This window comes from Xiphophorus hellerii, chromosome 23 (assembly GCF_003331165.1).
Source record: "Xiphophorus hellerii strain 12219 chromosome 23, Xiphophorus_hellerii-4.1, whole genome shotgun sequence".
NCBI lineage: Eukaryota > Metazoa > Chordata > Actinopteri > Cyprinodontiformes > Poeciliidae > Xiphophorus > Xiphophorus hellerii.
Genome location: NC_045694.1, coordinates 28,874,888 through 28,898,015, shown reverse-complemented (window position 1 = coordinate 28,898,015; position 23,128 = coordinate 28,874,888). Strand labels below are relative to the sequence as shown.

Below are 23,128 nucleotides of genomic sequence, written 5' to 3'. Positions count from 1 at the left end.
TCAATTGCACAATCATAAGGGCGGTGTGCAGGGAGAGATAGAGCTAGTGCCTTATTGAAAACTCTCTTAAGATCATGATACTCGGTGGGAACCGATGATAAGTCTGGGGGTTCAGGTTCTGCAGTAGGGCTGGGGGGCCCCCTAGGGACGGCAGATTGTAAACAGCAACTATGACAGTGTTCGCTCCACGACTCAATGAGACCATTAGACCAATTAATGTGCGGGTTGTGAGTCTGTAACCAAGGGTAACCAAGAACCAGGGGGGCGGACTCGGTCGGAAACACAAAAAAAGAAATCTGTTCATGGTGATTTCCTGAAACCACTAACGAGAGTGGGTCAGTGCGGCAGGTTATGGTAGTTAATGGACCTCCGTCCAATGCCGACACTGGAATGGGGGCAGAGAGAGTGTGGACCGGGATGTCATACTCCTTAACAACCTCTGGACTGATTAAGTTTTGCTCGGCCCCTGAATCAATAAATGCTAGTATGGGATGCGTCTCTCGACGGATACAAAGAAGGGAAGGGATACTCACATGAGGTTTGGTGGTGAGTTTGCCCGCCAGTACCCCCACGCTTACTGACGGGCCCCGGCTTTTGGGCGAACAGGGCAGTTGGCGATGAAGTGGGCGGGAACCCCGCAGTACAAGCAGCATCCGGCGTCTCTCCGCCGTTGACGCTCCTCGGGAGTGAGCCGGGCCCGACCAATCTCCATAGGTTCAGGCGGTGGGAATGGGGACGAAGGGGAACTCGGGGTCGGAGATGTGACTCTGGGAACCTCGGTCCTAGACGGGACTGCGGAGGTCCCGGATCGTTGTCTGGACCTCTCCCGTATCCGGTTATCAATCCGGACTGCTAGATTGATTAGCTCCTCGAGAGTCTTAGATTCGTCACGGTAAGAAAGTTCATCTTTCATCCTCTCGGAGAGAGCGTTGCGGAAAGCCCCTTTAAGAGCCGCACTGTTCCACCCCGTCTCAGCAGCCAGAATGTGGAACTCCACTACGAGTTCAGAGACAGGCCGGTTACCCTGTCGTAGCTCCCAAAGTCTCTTGCTAGCGTCCTCCCTACTGGCTGCCATATCAAAAACCTGCTTGAAGGACTCAATAAAGTCATCATATGAGTAACGATGCACGCTTGACTCGTTAATTATCGCCTCAGCCCATTTCAGGGCCTTGCCTCTTAAAAGACCAACGACATATGAAATCTTACTGGCGTCATCGCGGAAGGATTGAGGCGATCGGCCAAAAACCAGAGCACACTGGAGCAGGAAACCCCTGCACTTACCCTGCTCCCCGGAAAACGGCTCCGGCGGAGGGGAAATAACCTCACGGAAGCTGGGTGAAGGGGAGGTAGTGACGGGAGCAGGCGAGGCGGCAGGAGTACCGGTTCCTGCGGCAGACAGCTTGATCTTAGCACTTATCTCCTTCAGCTGCTGCGACAGTTCGGAAAGGCTCTGCGTTAGCTCAGACTGCTGCTGCTGCATAGCCTGAAGCGCGTTGTTATGGCGGCCTAACAGAACTCCTTGCTCTGTTACTGCAGTTCGTAGTTGCGCTGCAGAGTCAACATGGCCAGATGGTTCTGACATGTTTGTTCACAGACTCTAGTGCAGAAACAACTACAAACGCCACACCAGCAAAAGGTAAGTTAGAATTTATTTGTGACCAGCAGCGGGGGGGGGGGGGGGGGGCAGACAGGTGGACGGAGCATCCACTGGGGTCGATGGGTGGACAGGCAGGCGAGCGCGTTGAGCGAGGGGGGGGGAATCCAGCAACGAAGGCGGACGGACAGGAAACGGTGCCAGGCAGGAGACGGGGAACGGCTGTGAGCAGGAGCCGGACGAGAGGCCAAACCAGACCCTCTTACAGACCAGAAACGAGGATTACTTCAGAACGAGGACTCTTTGACCAGGAACAGGAACTCACTGGAAGCGTAGAACCATCTGGCAGCGCTATCAGGATCCGGCTTCTATAAAAACGCTCCTCCTGATGAATAGATGAGCTCCAGCTGGCCGCTCCTGTCCGACACGCCCTGCAGGAGAGAGGGTAGGAGACAACACACATTCACAGCACCGCTTCGTGGACATGACAGTTCCACATCTACTGGTCCTCATTTCCCACGTAGCCAGAGGTACGCTAAGCGACTATCTAGTCAGAGACTCCGTGTGAGCATGAGAAGTTTTGAGTGCAAACGTTACAGGTTTTGAGAATAAAGACATGAAGTCCTGCTTTCAAAATGAAAATGTAAGCAAAAGTATTAAAAGTTTTGAGAATAAAAGACATGAAATCCTGCTTTCAGACTGAAAATGTGTTCTCTCAAATTATGGCAGGAAAATTCCCACATACCCTCGCACCTTGAACGTCCTCCTGTAAGAAAATACAATTTTCACTGGTAATTCCCAACAAATGAAAGATAACTTACTTTAAACAACATAAACACATTTTAATAAGTTTATATGAACTTTTAAATGTTAATTGAAATAAAAGGATAGAATAAATGAACTTATCCTTTTGCTATTTATTATCTTAGACTTATCTTATGTTTTTACTATCTGGGTTACATATAGTTTAGGTCCAGGTTAACAAAGCAGGTCTTGACCCTCGATTCGAATTCTTTGATAAATCCACTATCCCACTTACATTGAGTCAGTCATTATCCTCAGTCAGTACATGTTTTTTTCTGGTTAATTAGATTTCACTCTCTTGTTTTAATGTTATTTATGTGATCCATCAGTTCTGCATTGAAGAGATGTTCTTATGGTAACTTTTAACCCATCCACCTTTTTCATCAGAAACTTACTCGTAGATAGCAGCGTAGCCTTGCCTGCCAACCCCGTCTGTGTTATTAGTCAAACCAAATCCATCTGCAGAGACCGGTGCAGACAGTAGCAGACTCTACCCCTGCAGTTAACCTACAAACTGGCTCTGCTGGAGAGAGCTAACAAGAAGATCCTGTGCCACGCTGAGTGCCAGCTGCTGCTGTAAGAGAAGGATGCTCAGAGGTTTGCATAGCATCGTTATCGCCTCCATACAATAAAAACACTATAATTGCAGGTAGCATGGGAAAGAATCCAATTAGAAAGCCTTATTCCATTGGAACTGAAGAACCAATGTGTCCTTTGTTGGTGGTTTTTGTTGTCAGTAACAGAGTAGTTCATAGGCTAAAGCTTCAGTTGACAGGCGTAGGGTTTGCAAAAGTTGTTTTACATTGTTTGGGTTCTGGATATATTGATCCTAAATTATAGTTTGCTTAGTTGTTATTGTTCGTTGAAGTTTCTCCCTACAAACCATGGGAAAGATTAGGAAAGGGCTAACGTTTATCCAAAGGCATGAGGTTCAGAAAATACAGAACTGTTTTGTTCTGAAATATAAACATGGACTGTTAACTGTTTTTTTCCCCTTGCTTTTCATTATTTAGATCTTAAAAATCAAACCAGTGATTGAGGTGGGCAAAGTTTGCCCTTCATTTCTGATCTCCATATCAGCCGACGCCCCTTCCCTAAGCAAGGCACGTCAGTTTTCAAGGCTTACCTTAATTCTTTATTGGATTTTCTTCTTGTCTTTGACTGGGCCATTCTAAAACATGGGCATCTGTCTGATCTAAAGTCTTACCTTTTAGCTCTGGCTGCGTGTTCGTGGTCTCTGAGCTGCTGGAAGGTGAGCCCCCTTCAGTCTCAAGTCTTTTCAACCTCCAGCAGGTCCATCCAAGTCCCTGTCCCTGCCTCAGAAATGCATCCCCACAGCATGACGCTGCCATCACTATCTTTCTCATTGATATTCAGGGTAATGCATAACGTTTTGCATATAGGCCAAAAAGTTCAATTTTGGTCCCATTTGAGAGGAGTACTATCCTTCTGCATTGAAGTTTGAGATTGTGGCCTGAGAAAATGTAGAAAGGTTGCGTTTTCATTACAAATGTGCGCAAAACTGTCTCAAGATTTCACTGTTGAAAAAACACAATTTTGCAATAGTGTGTTTCCATTAAATAACCTGCCGCACCATCATACTCTCGTCGTCATCTTCTTTGTGGTTTTCACCAGTGACAGCATCCAGTTGTTGATCATGTGACTTATGTGATGCAAAAAATTGTTTCCATTGCAGTTTTGCGGGATAAACCAATTTTGATGCAGTTGAAAATCCAACTTTTTTTTTTTTTGAAAAATAAGAGGTTTTTTTCTATAATTGCCAAGCTTCTATTAAGCGCATTTATTTTCAAAATGTCAAATTACGCATAGGGTCAATGGAACTGCTGCTACTGTTCTACATTTTAACCAATCTATAATAATATTGTCCTTTTATTTATTTATTTATTTATTCTTAGAGTTTTGTAAAATGCACTTGGTCATGTCCCTGGATTTTGTAAGATAAATGTTCTGTGCAGATCCCTGGAGTGTTTCCTCCTTTTGTGTGTTTTTGGGGTTTTTTCTGTAGCTTTTATGGCTTTCAACCTTTCAATCTCTGACACACATCTCTAAGTGGCAGAGGTCAACCAACTAACCTTCATATTCACATTTTATAACTTATGTAGATGGTATTAAACACTCAACCAACAGTGTCATTTCAAGTGAAAAAAGTTCAAATGGAGACAATTCACATGTAGGCGTGGCACTTTAAGAATCCATGCAAATTAATAATGTAACACATTAATAAGCGGAGAGATGATTGTCCTTGCTTAGGGCAACAAAGGACGCCAGTAATGAGGAAGTCTAATTATAATCTGCTCACAGAGTGCAGGCTCAAAACCAGAACGCCTGCACTTAGTAAAATGATAAGAGTTGAAACTCCCAGAGGAGAAGATATCTTCTAGCACTGTGGTTATAAACTTCTCACTAAATCTAACCAGTAGGTGAAATTCTAGACTAATTTAAAAGAAAAACACACACACGACTATGTGTTTAAAAATAAAAAGAAACATCAGCAGGCAGCCTTTCAAATAGTTATTTTGTACATGGAGGTGATACTGTTAAGAATTTCAAATAAAAACACTTAAATGACAAACCTGATTTTCACTCCAATATAACTAAGGCTAATATTGCCATAGTCCTATTTATTATTAGTTCATAGAACCATGCATACATTCTCCATTGTCTTCCGTTTAATCCAGGTCTGCAGAGGTCAGTGTTAAATATTTGGCCAATCTGCAAATTCAAAATCAACCCGAATAAGAGCTGAGTCTTGCGAACCTTTATATAAACCCCTGCAGACGTGACTAATTTGCTTCAATTGCAAGAGCTCACCAGCAGGAGTTTATATTAGAAGTTCTCAATACTCAGCTTTCATTTCGATCATCTGCTTTGTTTGGGTTATTGGCATGAGAATTTGCATATTTAATACGATGTATTAGGACCGTTGTACGTAAAAAAGGAGTAAGTCACTCTAACCCTATAAAACCATAAAGAACATGGTGAAAATAGGCACGCCATTTTTTTCTCTTTTGACATGCGGAATTACCCAAATTATTGCTGTTAATGTTAAACTCTTCAACTTTGCAAAGGATACTTAGGGGAATACTTAAATTCATTAACCTTTGTTACATTACAGCCACAACGCTGAAATTAATTTTAGACTGGTTACTTGGTCAGGGTCGTTTTTCTGCAGTCTAGTCACTATAGTTTAATAGTATTCCACCGCAGTGTAGTGTTTTGTATGTAGGATGAAAAGTGACTCTGCGGTTTCATCATATTGCAGATCATTACATATTAGGCAAAGATAACCTGATTAAACACAAAACGCATATCGAGCAGCTGTTACTTTACGCACGCTACACACTGATTAATCACATTCTGCTTTCCATTCCTCCTTAATTTTTTTCTGCTTAATGTTTTCTCCGTTCTTGTTGTTGAAAGTAATGTGAAATACAGACCTGGTATTTTCTAATCAAAGCTTCCTCTCAGCCCAGAGTCAAAAGACTAAAGCTGAAGACAGCATCTCAGCTCTCACACTGGCAGTAAATATATGTACAATGATCCCTCAGAGAGAAATGCTTATGTGACAGATTGTCTCTAAACTTTCTGGATGCCTGTCAGCGGCTGGTGAGCAACTAGGGCTCCATTTATTACAGTGGCGCCAGGGGAACTGCGGCTGCCTGTTGGCTCGCACTCTGAGGACTGTTATGGCCACACAAGTAGCAAAATCTAAATGGGTGTCTATCCATAAAATTAGTGGGGTTGGTAGGCTTTTCACTGGCAGATTTCTGTGAAATGTTCCCAAACACAGTGCGGTGAAATCATATTTGCCTCCTTAGATTTTTTTTGTCACACTTCCTTATTTCAGATCATCAAACAAATTTTCGTATCAGACAGAGATAAGTGGAGTATAGACAGAAAGCTTTCTTCAAATGATTGGCACCATCGCCGATGAAAAATTGTGATCCCGTTTATTAAATGTTACCCCTCCCAGACCAAAAAGCTCACATTTGCCCTGAACCCCCCTGGATCTGCATGAAATGGTTCGTTCCTGCTTGCAGCGCTTGACGGTGACGCTGTTCAGCAGCAGTTAGTGGAAGACAAGAACGACTGTGGCTGTTACTCTGCTGCTAAGAAAAGTAATAAAGTTAGGTTTTCAAAAAGTAGAAAGAGGGAGAGAAAAAGGTAAGAGTGTCAATTTATAACCCAGATTTTCTCTGAGAGGTGGGCAGACTGTGTGAGATTATCAACCATTCAGCATAGTTAGCTTAGCTACAGGCTACTGTTTGCCTCCATTTCACTAGCATTTAATGAATTAAGGAAAGAAATTACCAACATATTGATATATTTAACTTGTACCTTTTACTACACTTAACAACAGATGAGTCAGTCAGCAGCAGCTCTAACCCACGTCCCTCCTGACCCGACCTCTCCTGAGTGAAATTAAAGCTGCAGTATGGAACTTTTATACTTTTGTTTTCGTTTTTGGTTTTTTTCTACATATTTGTTAAAACTGTCATTATGTTGTGACAGTATGGCATGAGAGATAATCTGTGAAAAATCTATTTCCTCTGCTTTCTCCCAATGCTCTCTACAAACAGCTAATCAGAGGCAGGCGAGTTTTAGTGCTGTCAATCACAATTCCATGTGGCTGCTCATCCTTCCTCCCCCTCGCTCTGTGCTAGGCTGCAGCTAGCATAGCCTGTTATGAATGCTCAGTCTAGCTAGCATAGCTACCAGTGACAGCAGATAAATGTTTTTCCTGTAATGATAAGTTGTTTTTCCACCATTAGCACATTTAGCAGTGAGTGAATGTGATTGATTGACAGCCCTAAGACCCTGAAATCTACCTGGAGGGCAGATTCCAGGTAGATTCCAGGTGGATTCCAGAGATGCGCATTGCAGCGGCTGTTCATGCAGCCGCTGCATGAACAGCCCCATATTACCTGGGGCCGGCCCCAGGTAATATGGGGCCTTAGACAGAACCCCCCGTCCCCTTGCGACCCCCTGAAACTCTTCCTACTAAGAACCTCAGCATCACTAACATGTTTAAATCTAGATAAGGTGAAGTCTGTGAGAGGGAGATCAGGTTTATTGGCCGAGTTTAAAATCAGTCACTGATTATTGGTTGTTTGCTGTGATGTATTTGTGAACAAATCCAACTCAAACACAAAGATTGCACCATATTGTAGCCATGGTAACAACAATCAAACTATCAAGATGATTCTTTAAACTTTTACAAAGTAAACTTCCTAATTAAATCCTAAATGTAATTTTTTTTTCTCAGCTGAATGCATTAAATAAAATTTAACAACATTGTCATTCTCTATAAATGATGCTACAGGTTTAGATCTATGGTCTGTGTTACAATTAGACAATTTCTAGGGGCCCCTGAATGTCTGGAGGCCCCTGAATGTCTGGAGGCCCCTACCAGCATCTACTGAGTTTTCTTTGCTTTGATATCCCTGTCTTGAAATTCTAGATTTCAGAGGTTTAACATCAAACTATTATATAGAGTTAACCCTTTTGAGCTTTTTTAATCTATAAATCAGTCTGCAGCCAAGTTGTTCTAGAGGTTAAATAGATATTATTAGGGCTTAATTAGTAAAATGGCAGCAAATTAGCTTATTTCATAACTTCTTAACCTTTGACCTTCTCTCCTCTGGTCTGTTTAACAGCTACAGTCTCAGATCAGCTCAGATCTCCAGGACTGTCAGCAGCAGAAACAGAAACTTTACACCTGTTGGGGAAAATATAGACTAGATTTGCTTTGCATTGTCCCCACATGATGGCAATGATATAGTAGGATCCAATTAGATGCTTGATCAATAGGGGTTTTTGATATGTTGTTGTACGGTGTTTTAAGAACTTGTTCAATGTGCCCCTTTTTAACTTTGAGCCCCTGCCCCTCCAAAGGGCTCTGCACGGCCCTGGCCTCCAGCACCCACCATCTTCCTGTCTGACCGGCAGCAGCATCACCATCGGTGTTCCACAGGGGTGTGTTCTCACCCCAGGCCACTTTTCTCTGTAAACAAACGACTGGACCTCAGAGGACCTGTCCAAGAAACTCCTGAAGTTCGCCGATGACACCACTGTTATTAGTCTGATCCAGGATGGTGGCGAGTCTGTACACAGAGAGGAGGTGGATCGATTGGTCAGCTGGTCAGAACCACCCAGAGCTTAACCTGCACAAAACTGTGGAAGATGGTTGACTTCCAGAGAACACCCCTAAACTTAATCACCTCACCATCCTTAAGGACACTATGTCTTCTCTAAGTCAATTCTACTTTCTAGGAACAGGGATCCTGTCAACTAAATATTTTCCAACTTTTTTTTTTTTAAACAATTATTGAAAAGTCAAAAGGCCATCTATCATTTCGACAGATTACAATTCACACACCTGACCACTTGATGTAGACATAAAGACATTAGACCTTTTCAATTTTACACCATGGAAACCAGGAAGAAACTGTGAGTTCGGCCACAGCAGGAGATTTCATATTTCAAGTGCAATCATTTAACTTCATTGCCTATATGTTGTTGTGGGGGGCTACAGTAAGTGGTTTTCGTCCCCATGGAGAAGAATTTACATGCTTGATGAAAATTAAATGTAATTGAATACATTATTATTATTCAAAAGATTGACAGATAATAACAGAATATGTCAGGACTCTTTTGACGGCGTCAGTTACAGATGGATGATGAAAAGGTCTAGGGTAACCTCTGCCTAGGCACCGCGCTGTGGAGGCCTGAGAAGGTCTGAAAACACAGACATTATTCTGAAGAAGCAAGGGGCTGATAGTCATCTTTCACACTACTATTATTCAGTCTCTGCAGACCTCACACATTCTGGACACAATCTGTTTATCCTCACCTTCAGGTCGATGCTGCGGAGCACTGTATAGGAGTTTTCCTATACAGTACAGAGGCAGTTTCTTCCCCCAGGCTGTATCTCTGATGAACGTACACCTTCCAGCCTGAGTAGTCATCTACTCCACTTTTCCTTTCATCGTTTTTTTATTTTCTCCAAACCAGCCTGGCCTCAAAAGTAAATTGACACAAAATATGAATAAATGATATAGCGATAAATTACTCCATCTGGGTTGGTGCCTGCTCTGTGCTTAAACCAGAAAAGTTTAAGAATGCAGGTGTATTTTTCACTACGGATGGTAGGATGTAGCAGAACATTGACCAGTTGGGATATCTATGTGCGGTAATGCAGGTGTTGTTCTGGTTTATCATGGGGAAGAAAGAGCTGAGCCAAAAAGCAAAGCTGTGGATTTACAGCTCTGTCGACGTTCCAGTTCTCCCCAAATGTCCAGAGATGTGGATAGTAATGAGATCTCAGATACCAGCAGCCTGAATAAGCTGCCACAGCCTCAGAGGACGAGGAGCTACATTATCCAAGGGGGAGCTCAAAGTAAAGTCATTCGAGGTGATTCAGACAACTGATCAGGATGCCTCCAGGGTGCCTCCCTTCAAAGGTTTTCTGGGTAAATGCCACAGGGAGGAGACCCCAGGCAAGACCCAGATTATCCCTTCTTGGCTAGGAAAGCCTTGGGATTCCCCACAAGGAGCAGGAAAGTGTCGTCGGGGAGAACGATCAATCATATATGGGTTTTCTCTCCTGGACCGGTTCATCCAACAACCCGAACGCTGAACTCTGACCTAAAATAACAGAGCATCAAGCTCAATTAGATGTCTGTAGTGGTTTTATTCTGTCTTAATATACTAATGTATTCACACAAACCTCTTTACATCCCACAGCTTTTAGCTTTATTCTTGATACATGCATAATATCCTCCCTGCATGCTGTCAGACCTGTGTTCATTCACCTATTTAAGATCCATCTACTGTAAGGGAGCATGCTGCTAATCTTTGCTCAGCAGGGATGACAGTGATGTGTGACAGTGAGGATGTTAGCGGTATTGTTTTACAACCAGCATTAACAATAGCAGGACCTGCCTTAAATTATTAAAGCTGCTTCAATAGTTTAAAGTGCATTTGCATATTAAACATGGCCTTGTCTGTAATTGCATTTTTTATGCAACAGTCTCTGGAGAAAGATTAAAAACATCCGAACGGGCTTGCTCTTTAATTTTTTTCTTCTTCTATGTCTTCCCCGCTTTCTCTCTTTCTCACACACACACACACACACACCCACCCACCCCCACACACACCAACACACACGATATGTTTCTCTATCTTTACCAGGACTTTTCATTGACGTCCATTGATTTTCTACAGCATAATCCTGACCCTTAGCCTAAACTTAAACATTACCAGTAACCTGTCTAAACCTAAACCTAGCCTAACCTGAATTCACACCTTAGTACTAACCCTACCCGCTAACCCAAATGCAGCCTTTCTCCTCATTGGGAGCAGGCTTCGCTCCCCACAAAGAGATGGGTCCCCACAATTTATCTATTAGGAACATTGTCCCTACAATGTATCAAATACAAGAACACACACACATAGGCTAATAAGTAATCCCCTCTGTCTCTCTCAGGACTATCTCCTGGACATAGAGATTACAGTAGGTCCAATTGTCCTCCCTGCTTAATGTCCTTGCTCTCAAATACTTGCTGACGCTGTCTTATTTGAACCACTGTAGAGAAAAAAAAATTAGTGAGAATAAATGTATATGGAGTAATTCAGGTTTGTTTTTAAAAATACAAAAATAAGGATATCAAAGGATGTCCATACAGGATCTACCACAGAATGTGAAACTAGTAGACAGACTACGCATTACTGTGTTGGTTTTTTTAAATGGATGAATAAAAAGCGATGCATATTTGTAAAGGATATTGATAAACTGAAAATCTGAAAAGTGCAGACAGAGGGTTGCATTCAGTCCCTCAGTCATTAATTTGTAGAAACACCTTTTACTAAGAAGTTTATGGCTGTTGGGGTGTGTGTGTGTGTGTGGGTGTGTGCGTGTGTGTACAGTGGCCCAGATGGGTCAACAAAATGCAACAGCCACAACACAACACTTAGATTCTCAATCGGATTTCTGCCTGAATGTTTCAGTGCTAGCCAATGTAAACAGCACTGATATGAATACATAATACATGACCCTGTCCCTCCTGTATAATGTGAACATATATAATGAACAAGTTTAGACACACACATTTGTATTTCTGCTCTTATTGGGACTTTGTATTGACTTCCATAAATTTTCATAACGGGATTTATGCCTAACCCACATCCTTCCCCAAACCTAACCATCACCAATGTATGCCTAACCCTAAACTCAATTCACACCTTAGATCTACTACAAACTTATAACCCAGAAACAGCACTTATTCCTATATGGCCCATACTGTGATAAGGAGCAGTGGGACCTCACAATGTCGTATTTATTGGAAAACTAAGCCCATACAATGTCAGAAGTCATAAAACACACACACACCCCCACATGCCCACATACATGATTGAACCTGTTCCCCTTTGGGAGGCACTCAGCTTCTGAAGGCTTTTCGTAACCCTGACCCTGCTCTCCCATGGCCCAACTCTTACCAGCAGCTATGTTTTCCAGATGGGGTTTACTGCACCAATTTGTTTACAACAAGTCAAAGTTGCTTTTTTAGCTATTGTCTATCATGAGTACCTCCATACTGTTCTGGAAGAACATTTTCCATTTACATACATCATTATGACATTATATATTTAGGACATTAGTTCATTTTAGCTTTAAAGCACAAGTTTTTATTCAATACATTTGAATAACATTCAATATTTTTCAAAAGGGCAGGATTATGTAAAATCAAAGAATTCTTTTAACATGTCATTAAAAACTTCTTCCCTCATCCGAAACATACCTGGAGTGTTGCTAGATTCTTTCATTCATGTTTGAGAAATCATTTTAATCTCCACGACAACCATTCAGCAAAAAAATAAATAAAGGGTGGACCTTAGCGCCACCTTCCTCCTCGGATCTGCAGTTTCCAAGTTTCCAAACTTACACCTCCTGCGCGACTCCCCCACTCGGCTCCTTCAGACTAGCCAGCAGCAATCAGCAAACATCTGATTGAACTGCACATCTACTGAGCTCATTATAGCAGCTACTTCTCAGTGAAATGCTGATAAAAACACGTTAATGGGTTAATAGAGGAGTAAGTTGTCACAACATGATTTAGTTTTAGAAAGAGGAGGAGCTTTTAAAGAGACAGAGCCCCAATTTCAAGGCCTTAAATTACAAAGTAAAATTTTTTAAAAATCATATTTGATATGTATAGTATTTTTATAGCAACTGAAGGTGACTTGACTGTGCTATAAAATGACACTATGTGCCTGTGGAAAACACATAATTGTGTAAGAGTAACAGAGGTCAGACTCTGTTGCTCTTACAAATATGGCACCATTCAAAAGAAAATCCATCAGCTTTCTAAACAATAGAGGTTTTGTTGCCCAGAAGCTTTGATACAACAAACATAAAACAACCTCCAAACTAAAATGTACTTTCGTTTTATTGTAAGTTTATAGTATTTGTAAGCGGAGGCACACATGCAAAGCCTCAAAAGTCTTTATTGTGTGATGATAACACTTATTCTCACTTTTCACATTCGAACTCAGTAAGGAATCAAACAGAGGTTCTGTAAGAAAGCAGACACATGAGGGAAACACAGAATTTAATGAAAACTCATCACAAAGTGCTCCAGGGCAGATAAACCAAACCGGTTGATGACGCAACAGAATGCAGAGAGAAAGTAACTGACATGTTCATTTTTATCCCAAAGGGAAATTAAATAATGTTGGAACTCATATCGGCCAAGAATCTTCAAAGAGTCGTTGTGGATGTTGATGCTGTGGGCATCTCTGGTAGCAACAAATATGAAAAAAGCCTCTGACTGAAGACTGTCGAGACATGCTAACAGCTCAGTTTCCAGGCAGCATAGACAATATTCCACAGTAACATGTCCTGGATGGCTTCATCAGTTACTTGTTATCTAGTTCTGCTAATCCACCTCCTTTGCTTTTGCTGCAAATCTTTTTCTGCCTACATGATTAGAGAAGACTTCTTCTTTCTTTTTCTTTTTTTTGAGTTACTATTTGAGCTTCTCAGATGCTAATCAGCTGCTTCCAGTTATGTCATGGCAAAAACAGAATGCAGAAAACCTATTCTAGGACTGCAATAGCAAAAAAAGAAAAAAACAACTTTTACATTATGGTTCATGAATGTAATAAGGCAGAAGTGAGAAACAAACAAAAAAATTGAGAAATGTAAGAACCAGAGGTCTGATGCTTTCTGTCACTTGCTGGAGTTCAGTGAAATCGTTTGTAGTTTTCATAAAACTTGAAACTAATTGAAATTCTTTGCAGCTTTTGTAGGATGTTGGATATTCAGTGACTTTTTATTTAATGATGAAGTTAGCCTTGAAACGGTGAGGGCCCTGATGTGTGCATGTATTATACAGAAAGTAAAGCTTATTACCCTCGCCAGGTATATGCTTGAGCAATTTTTAATATTTCAGTACTTTTTAGAGGACAAAGCTATGCCATACTGGGATAAAACCAGAGCGGTTTGGTCTTTGCATGTGGCTTCCATGGTGAGAATGCAGTAAGGTTGATTCTTTAAGTCATTGTCTTAACAGCAGCATCGTGATATTTTTATCTTTGATTGAATATGAAAATGTTTGTATTATCTGCTGAGCTCATCGTAGGAGCTACTTCTCAGTGCAACCTTGGTAAAGATGTTGTTGAAGGATAAACGAGGAGCCATGTTGTGATGACTTCCTGAAGGTGGAGTTTCAGAAAGAGGAGAAGTTTCTTAAAGAGACAGAGGCCCAATTTCAAGCCATTAAAGTACCAAGTCAAAATTCTTTTAAGTTCTATTTTTTATACAAAGCATTTTTTAACAACTGAAGGTAATATAGCTACTTGATTTTGTTATAAAATACATAATACTGCCCCTTTAATATTCAATTATGACCTATAACCTGAGTGTTGTTACAATTTATGAACCAGCAACATTGTCTTTAACCCTAAAAGTAAATTCTTCTGACTCTGTTAGCAGTAAAAATGTGTAGGAAGATAAATGAAAAGTGCCCCTCTCTGTTTTGATTTGTTTCCCACTGGCTTAAATCTTCCACAATAATGGCTTTAACTTCAGAACCAAATATCAGCTCACTTCTGACTTCCTTTATCTGTCCTTCTCCTGCAGATCCCGCGCCTCACGCTGTTAGGGTTATTAATTCCCAATCACATATGTATGCCAGAGTGCCGTATGTTTATGTAAGCCTGTCAAATCTCACTGATTTAAGTTATTTGCCTTTCTTTTTCTTTTTTATGTTTCTTTTTTTTTTTTTTGCATCTCTCAGGGGGTTTAGACAGCTCTCCTCGCCGAATTTTTTCCCGCTTTGATACCAACGCTGTGCACAGCCTCTGCTGTCAGAGACTCCTGTACAGCCATTAGTGCAATCACTTGAATTTCATGACAAAAGCAGAACTTTTTTTTTTTTTTTTGCAGATTAGCCCTGTCAGCGGGAAAGTTCACTTTCCTTGCAGCCAATAACGGTCAGGGTTAGCTAACCCTGTGATGCTTTTGATGTTTCCGTCCGGAGCCGGCAGCGCACGGTAAAACCGCTCCCTTCTGTTTTGGTCGAGAGGGTAAGAAAACAATTTCCCAATAATTTAAAGCTCCTTATCGAGCTTTACGCCACACAGTACGGAGCAATTAATTTTTCATTCAAGCCACTGCAAGCACTTTTGTTACGACTGAAGACCCCTGACCGCTCATTGTTCCCCTTGCTCACATGCTTCAGACTTCCCTGTTACCGGGGATTACCATGCAAATTGTTGCCTTAATCTTTATGGAGTAGAATAAGGTTTCCTTCGCATGGAGGCTAAGCGAGCACTCTCTGTAGTTCATCGGCGCTAACATAAATATGCAAAGCTCAGACACATGATGATGATGTCTCTGTGTACGGTGGGTGAGCAACGCGGTACCGCTCGTCAACCTTCCAGATGATTCCTCCATGCATGTTGACTTCCTGAATCATGACCAATGTCTGCCACCGGATCTGGCCTGTTAAATCAGGCACACGCTCTGCACACACGGAAGTGTCGACCGAGCGGCGCTCGGCTTGACGCCTTTATAAGTCTTTTCTGTGCCAAGTCAGCAGCGGAGGAGAGGAGAGGAGATGAATGTACATCTCTGTGTATAGATTATCCATTCTCTTTGCACAAGCCCCTCCACTGTACCCCGCCCCCTGTTCACCCTCTTTTTATGCCCCCACCTTCATATGGATCCCAGCATTAGCGCGGCATTATGAGGGGACGTCAGAAGATAAAGCCTGTGGTTCAACAGTAGATCTTCAAAATCTGACATTTCAGTTGGACTTTGCTCACGCTTCACTTCAAGTGTTTTTACCATCAAGAGTCCAGAGGGGACAATAAATATTTGATCGAATGGAGAGGTCTGTAAATTCATCAAAGGTACACCTCAACTATAAAAAGACAGAATCTAAAAAAATCCAGAAAATAGCATTGTGTGACTTAAATATTTGGGTAATTGCACTTGTTTGAACTCGTTACCTGTGTCAGACTCAAACTCCTCCACCCTGGCCAAGAGTAAAGAGCTACCCAAGGACACCAAGGACATAACTGTACATCCGAACAAAGCCAGGATGGGCTACAGGACAATACGCTAACAGCTTAGTCAGAAGGCAACAAATGTTGTAGCAATTATTAGAAAACTGAAGAAACTCAACATGACTTTCTGCGGCTTGGTTCATTTGATACTTTCTCTTTGCTGAAACCTCATTATAACATCCCTAAAGAATTTTTCTTTCGGCATCATTTTCTGCTACTGTGCTTATCATACTGTTGAATGTTTTATGCGGGTCAAATTTGGGCAAAAATACGAAAAACCCACTCGAGCAAGGTCGCAAGCTTATAAAGCAACAGCAGAATTTAAATGAAGTTCCTTTCAGCTTGAAGTTTACACAAACATTTCATTACTTTGTTGAAGTTTCGGGGCTCCACCAAAGATCGGAGAGCTGACTAAAGAGGAAAAGTTTGTACACGACAACCCGAGTTATTAGCGCTGGCAGCTTGATAGAAATAGAAAGGAAGGGGAAAAGAAAGTTTAGCTCAGACAGTTGTGTTTCTATGCTTTCTGCACTTGCGGAATCAAGACTTAGACAGTTTGGGCAGCAGAATATTTGCTTTCACATTTCAACTAAAACAAGCAGATTACAGCTACCCAATACTGCAGATAATGACTGGAGGCGTGTGTATCTGCGTGTGGTTTATCTTACACATAAAGGCCAGTATAAACTACACACAGCCAGAAAGAGCAGTTGATGGAGATTCTTTAGATCGTATTGTTTTGTTATCCTTTCTGTTGAGGTCTAGCTGTTTGGTCTGCAGTGTTTAAATGCAGACCAAACAGCGATGACTCTGCTCTATATATTTACTGACTGGAGATCATTTCAAATCTGGGTTTCAGACTTGATATTGCCACTCTTAGCTCTTGCTCAGTGTTAAGTTGAGATCTGTACTTTGTGAGATGGGCTTTTCTACTGTTGCTGCACTAAAAACAGAGGATGTGGCAGAGGGTCGTAGAATGTTCACAGCTTTCTGTCCAATGAGTGTATATTCCCTTTCCACACACAGTCCGAACTCAACCATTGTCTGCGATATAAACCTCAGCCTCAAGGTGGAGGTTTACTGTGAGCTACCACCTGGGAAATACTTTTTGAAGAATCCACTTAGCGCTTCAGACATGGAATCACTGTGGTCAATCACTGTGGTCAATCACTGTGGTCACATCACAGTCATGAAATCCATGGAGATTCACTCATATTCTCGAATGGATCAGTATTTCCCTGGTCAAGTCGCGTCTCCAACTTCCAAGTGAAGGCCTGGAAGGTGCTTGTCTCTGCCTTGAAGCTGCAGATGTATCACTTTGTGTATCAGAGATATCACTGAGGTAGACCAGCTTCAGCACAAACTGTTCATCACCTAACTTATTTGAACTCTCGTTCATGCACTCCTGGTCCAAAAACATCCTGATTTCATCTCTGAGCGCGTACACTCGTGACAAAACGTCTGTTAAACCCTCGCTGAGTTTGGGGCTGAGCTGCCGTGATGCAAGTGTTTCCCTGTGACTGACCCAGTGGGTCCATTTTACAATTCTGTATTTTATGCTTATATTTTTATTATTTTGTTTGTCCTGTTTTCAGTTTTCCCCTTTTGAATTTCATCTAATCTGCTGACAACAGTCTTCGGCACAGAATCGGAGCTACCGTCAAACTACAGAGTTTAAGAATGGAAAAAGGTGAGCCAAACAACTGTACAGGGTTCGGACATGCTCTGAAGCACAACACATTAAAGTCATACGGTGGCTGCAATATGTAATATCCATTGTGTTGAGGTGCTCTACTAACTCTCTTTGGATTCCTCTGTCTTCATGTTCAATATTGATTTTTTCCTTCACCCAAACCTTAGTGTTAGAATAATTATGTTTTGTTATCATTCTTACATTAGCAGTTTTACTAGTTTGTTTTTCATTCATAGGTTTAGTATTCACAGCCCAGAGAGGAGGAATTTGCTAAACCGTGTGAAAGACGAAACTTGCTTTTTCCCTAAACCTTAAAGCTACAGTTGTTTCTTATCTTGGGATACTTTCTAAATGGCCTGTGTGTAAAATGTTAGTTTCTGTATTCTCTTTGTTTTCTCCCTCCACATTCCATTCTTGCTCTGTTTTGTAATCAAAGACCAGTTCTGATGCAGAGAGTCAGAACGCATGGTAAACACCTTCGAGAAGTGGTTTGCTCTGTTTTCTCCTTTTGCAAAAGACTTGATTGAAAGCTGAAACGTTGTCTCTGGTTGTCTTTTATGAAGGTTTGATTCTAATGTAACGACGTAGAAGTTATGCAGTTCCCATTATTATCTCATCCAGCCACATTATGGAAAGATATTCAGCTGAAATCTCACTGAGGGAGCAATATGTGGAACTGGTCTGCAGGGAGTGAAGCTAGCAGGAGTGTACTCTACAGAGCAGGAATACGAAACGGGCTAGAGTATATGTTTTTCTCTTCCAACTCGGGCAACTGTCACCGGGTCGCATTTGCTGTTGGAGAACATGAGAAGGGCTCGCAAGAAGGTAAACAACTTAAAACGCTCATGTTCCGCTACCTCCGACTGTAAACAACACTAATTCACGGAGCGTCTTCTCTCCCATCTCGAGCCGTAAGCTGCTAATGAACCAAGTCTACTGCTGATTGCAGTTCAGGAGTGGTGGACCGAAGTGTTTCATGAAGGCTGAAATGAATAGAGCCGAACGTGGAAAATAAATGCCTCCTCCGAGAAGTCGAAAACGAGCTTGATGGCGTGCCCAGACGTGTGGAAATAAGCGCCGACGGCTCCCGCGTGTCACATCCTTTGATGGGCAACATGGCGGTGAGATCTGATTAGAGGCAAAAATGACTCTTTTTGCTGTTGTAATCATCAACAAAAGCAGCCTTAAACAACACCAGAATAAACCCGACACATCTGAGCCCAGGAGAAATGAGAGAAATATGAATGAGAAAGTTTGTCTCTGGGTGTTTTTCTATATATTGCTGTTAAACTCCGCTGATAGCAATCTGAGACTGTCAGCTATGAATACATGTTCTGCTTTACCGTGGATGATTGCTCCGAGCTATTACTTTGTACTCGCCAAATACAAAAAAAAAGGGAAGCGTGTTTCACTTTGAAGATAGAGAAGCGTGTTGTTCAATATGCTTCAGTTTTGTAGCAATATCAAGGATGGTAAATTATATCAATGTTTAGGAAGGAGTCAGACTTGGAATCCATCAGAAATCAATCTGAAGGTTCAGTTCTTTATATTTATATCAGAGGGAGAAACACAACTAGAATCCTTCCACAAGCTTTAAACAATAGTTTACTGCAGTTCTGCTCCACACCAAAACATTGACTTTGTTGTCCTTAAAGCTGAAGTATGCAAATTTTCTAAGCAATATGTTTTTCACGTGTTTTTTAAACCGTCACCATGTTGTGACAGCATAAACGCTTTTCCTCTGACGTTTTGTTGTTTCACCGGCAAACTGGCAATCTTGAGCTTGTACAACGGTGAGAACAGCATTGACAGCGCTAAGACCCTCCCCTGGCTCTGATTGGTTCATCTGCGGTGCATTCCTGCAGAGGTCAGTAGGCTAAATGGGAGGATTGATTTATTTTTTACAGATTAATGGTCTCATGTTATACTGTCATGAGAGCTTGAACAAATCCTGTTTGTTTTGGTTAAAGGAAAACTTTAACCTTTTTGACATGACCAAGAAAACAATATGGTTTCCCTCCCCCATTTATCAAATGTACTCCAATGAAAAACTGGATGTTTCAAAACTTTATTCAAAAACTTTCAATGCGTCTCTAATAAACATGGTGCCAATAAACATGGCTAGGATTGAAGGGTTACTTCTAGGACTTTTTAAAACCATGGCAGTGGACTGTCTGGGTGACACGGCTCTGTTGATTAATTAACATAATCAGGGAGCCTTCAAAACTTATCTGAAACATTACGCAGTTCAATTGCAACACAGGTTAACATTAAGCCATAACATTGTCGCTTTCCTAAAATACTGACCTAAATCATTTTTTGCCAAAACTGTTAGTTTTGGCAAAAATAGACACTTTTAGCCAAAAGCTAAAAATGGCCAAAATGTTTTGCTTTTGGCTAAAAGCTAAAACTGTTCTGTTATTTTAGGAAAGTGATATATTTGACGTTGTTTTAACGTAGATTTAACCCTCCCGAGGTCTTAAGGGATGTGGTCATTTGGACCCCACAAGCTTTTTACTCTGTGTGCTTTCACAAAGTTTTTGTGTGTGTGTGTGGTTTCGGGAATTGACGATCTGACGGGACAATCCCCTCGTTTCCCCGCTTTCTGACCGTGACATCTGCTGAGCTCTTCCTAAGCGTCACACTCAGACCACGGAGGGTAAAAAAAAATTTTTGTTCTGAAGTTGTGCTGTCATGTATCAATGCAGCACATTCCATTCCGTGTAGAGGAATCCCTGGAAAGTATGTAGCTGCCATGCAACTGGCACCTGATCATTAGAGAGCACCCAAAAAAACAAACCATTTGATTGCGAACAAATGTAAATGTAACTACTTCCTGCCAGTGGATTTGTCTTGTGTCCGGCCTGAAGTGTCTCCATGTGTGCTGAGCTACCCATCTCCAGTCCAAACTCACCAGAAGCATGAGTGAAATGGACATTCACAGCTTGAGTAGTTCTGCAAATGAAATGCCTTTGGCTGCTGTCCGGCTGAGTAGAGTGATTGACTACAGACTTAATGGCAAATGTAGTTCAGGGGTTGGGGGGTAGACTCCAATGACCAGTGGCAATTGGGCTAATGTCAGTGGCAGTCTGATAAATAATCCACACTGACAGTAAAACAGTCACTTTAGATGTGGCCTCCGGCGTTATATCTTTGAAAGCAGTGGTGGAAGACAACTTTTATGTCATCAGAGCCTAACATGTAAAGACGTGCCCAAAAATTATAGTACATTCAATATAATAATTTGTGACTATGAGGGAAGTGTTTAAATAGGATAATTTCCCCTAATGTACATATTACAGAGTTTGATTCCAGAACCGATGGCATGGTTTAGGGTTTTTGTGTAATTTTCAGTGCTGTCAACAAGCTTCTGGCTAAATATCCGTCCACTCTTATTGGCAACATTGGTCAAGTTTATGTCAACTATTGGCGCTTAAGATCGGGTTGTAGGAAAAACATTCTCAAAACTCAAGGTTACAATGACTTAGAAGTTATTAAAGAAAATGTCCTGCTTGCCCAATAAAATATATCTAAGTTTAATAATACACTTTATTCATATTTATATAAAATTGAAAGAGAAAAGAAAGTAACCTCTGTCTTTTATGATTTCATGTTCTGAAATAACTGTTTTCACACGTCATACTAGACAGTTGGTAGTTTTTTTAAGGTTTTGTTGCCTCTAGAGGCTTTCATCTGACAGTTGTGAGACAGAAAAGTGTGGTCTGGGAGAGAGGAAAGGCATGTGGCAAAGATAACCAGGATGGGACTCGAACCTGTGATGGCCGCATCAAGGACTAACTGAGGAAAAGTCTTTTTTTTCATCATTAGTGGAATATCAACTAAAATTTGCGTTGATGTGTAATGGAAAGGCAGCTGTTGTCATGGGGTGACAGAACACTGTGGTTTAACTTTGCTAGCACTGCAGTGGTTCAGTAGAAGTTACTGTGACGTTGATGAGTGAACTGCACATGCAAAGCGTATTTGTTGGAAAGAACAGAGGAAGAAGTTGATTTTTTCAAAAAGAAAAGACTTTTCAAAATATAACACTCTACAAACTGCAGAGAAAAGTCACCTGAGTTTGTGAGCTGTGCTATTTTCTGACTATTTCTGCTCTTCCTACGCAACGGCACTAACTGAATTGAACTGAATTGAACCACTTTGATGCTGGATCCTGTCTTGGTTTACTGAAATCTGTCACACAGTTCGGATTCTGTCATCTTTTTGCTGAGCTAATTTGCATATTTAGGCAACCAGTTTCTGTATCTGGTATGCCTAAAATGCCATGATAGAACATGTTGGAGGTGTGGGGGGGGGGAGGAAGAACAACAGAGCAGTCTTGACACAGTGAAATGCAGGATTCGATAGCTTTGACATCTAAAAACTAAACTATTCATTCTGTGAAATGTGGCACAAAGGAGTAGGCACTCTTTAGGAGTCGAGCGCATGCGGTGGCAGAGAGAGGCTTCCTCTCTTTGTGTTAATTTAGTTGCAATTCACAGAGAAGATTTTATTCATGACGACGGAATGCCTAATTTGTCCAGACACAACTCTGCACGCCTGTGCTTGTTGTAAACCTCATGCTTGTTTGTGTTCTTTTGTAGATTGCTTTGAAACGATCTTGTCCGCTGACCAGACACTAGCGGAGCACTTGGAGAGCAGCCACCTCCATCTGCGCTGCTTCTGAAACTGTGCGCTCACACCAACACGCTCAGCTCAGTTAGTCGGGCACCAGGTGTCCTTTTTAACGAGTCAGCGGAGGGCCCCGAAGCAAGATGATCAAAGCGGGTCCTGCCAATCACAACGCATCACAATATTGGGTCGCTAATCGGTCTGCAGACGGCTTGTTTTTTATCTCTGGTCCAACCAGCTGCCCCTCAACGTTTCACCCACTGATTAAACGCCAATACAAGCAGGGGCCAAGGAAAATGCAACCTTGTTTCTTACTTTACTCACCAAATGAATATTCCGACAATTGAAGTTCCTGAAAACATTGGATGCTAACTGAATTAGTCACATGCACATCAATTTTGACCTGAATTATCATTTGCAACAGTGATAAATTCAACTGGAATATACAGCCGCATTGAGGCTATATTAAACAAAAAATGTTTTTACATCATTAAAAAAGCAGTAAAAAAAAATCTAGTTTCTTCTTTGCCTATTTGCAGTTTTTTTTCTCCCCAACAATGCATATCTAAAATATTCTAAGCAAAAATGCATCTTGGAAAGCTGAAATATCGAGCTGCAGTGTTACTTGACAGGCTATTGGCTGCCATTGATAGGTTGGGGGTAGCGGGTAAAAACAGCAGAGACTGGAGGAGCTATGCCATCTGTTTCAGGAGCAAATTTGGCATTTTTAACAATTAACAGGCTTTATACATTTTTATCTAAACATGTTTCCTTACTATAATTCTGATTTTTCATCAGGGATAGAGTACCAAGTT

General features: G+C 41.5%; 1 long non-coding RNA gene across 1 annotated transcript; it reads left to right on the top strand.

The window, feature by feature from the left end:
• The first annotated feature begins 1,799 nt into the window (after positions 1 to 1,799).
• LOC116714065 (uncharacterized) lies at positions 1,800 to 22,130 on the top strand. The gene is made up of 3 exons (XR_004337992.1): positions 1,800 to 2,084; positions 7,100 to 7,102; positions 22,120 to 22,130. It is a non-coding gene; the product is annotated as an uncharacterized LOC116714065 (long non-coding RNA).
• Positions 22,131 to 23,128: the final 998 nt, after the last annotated feature.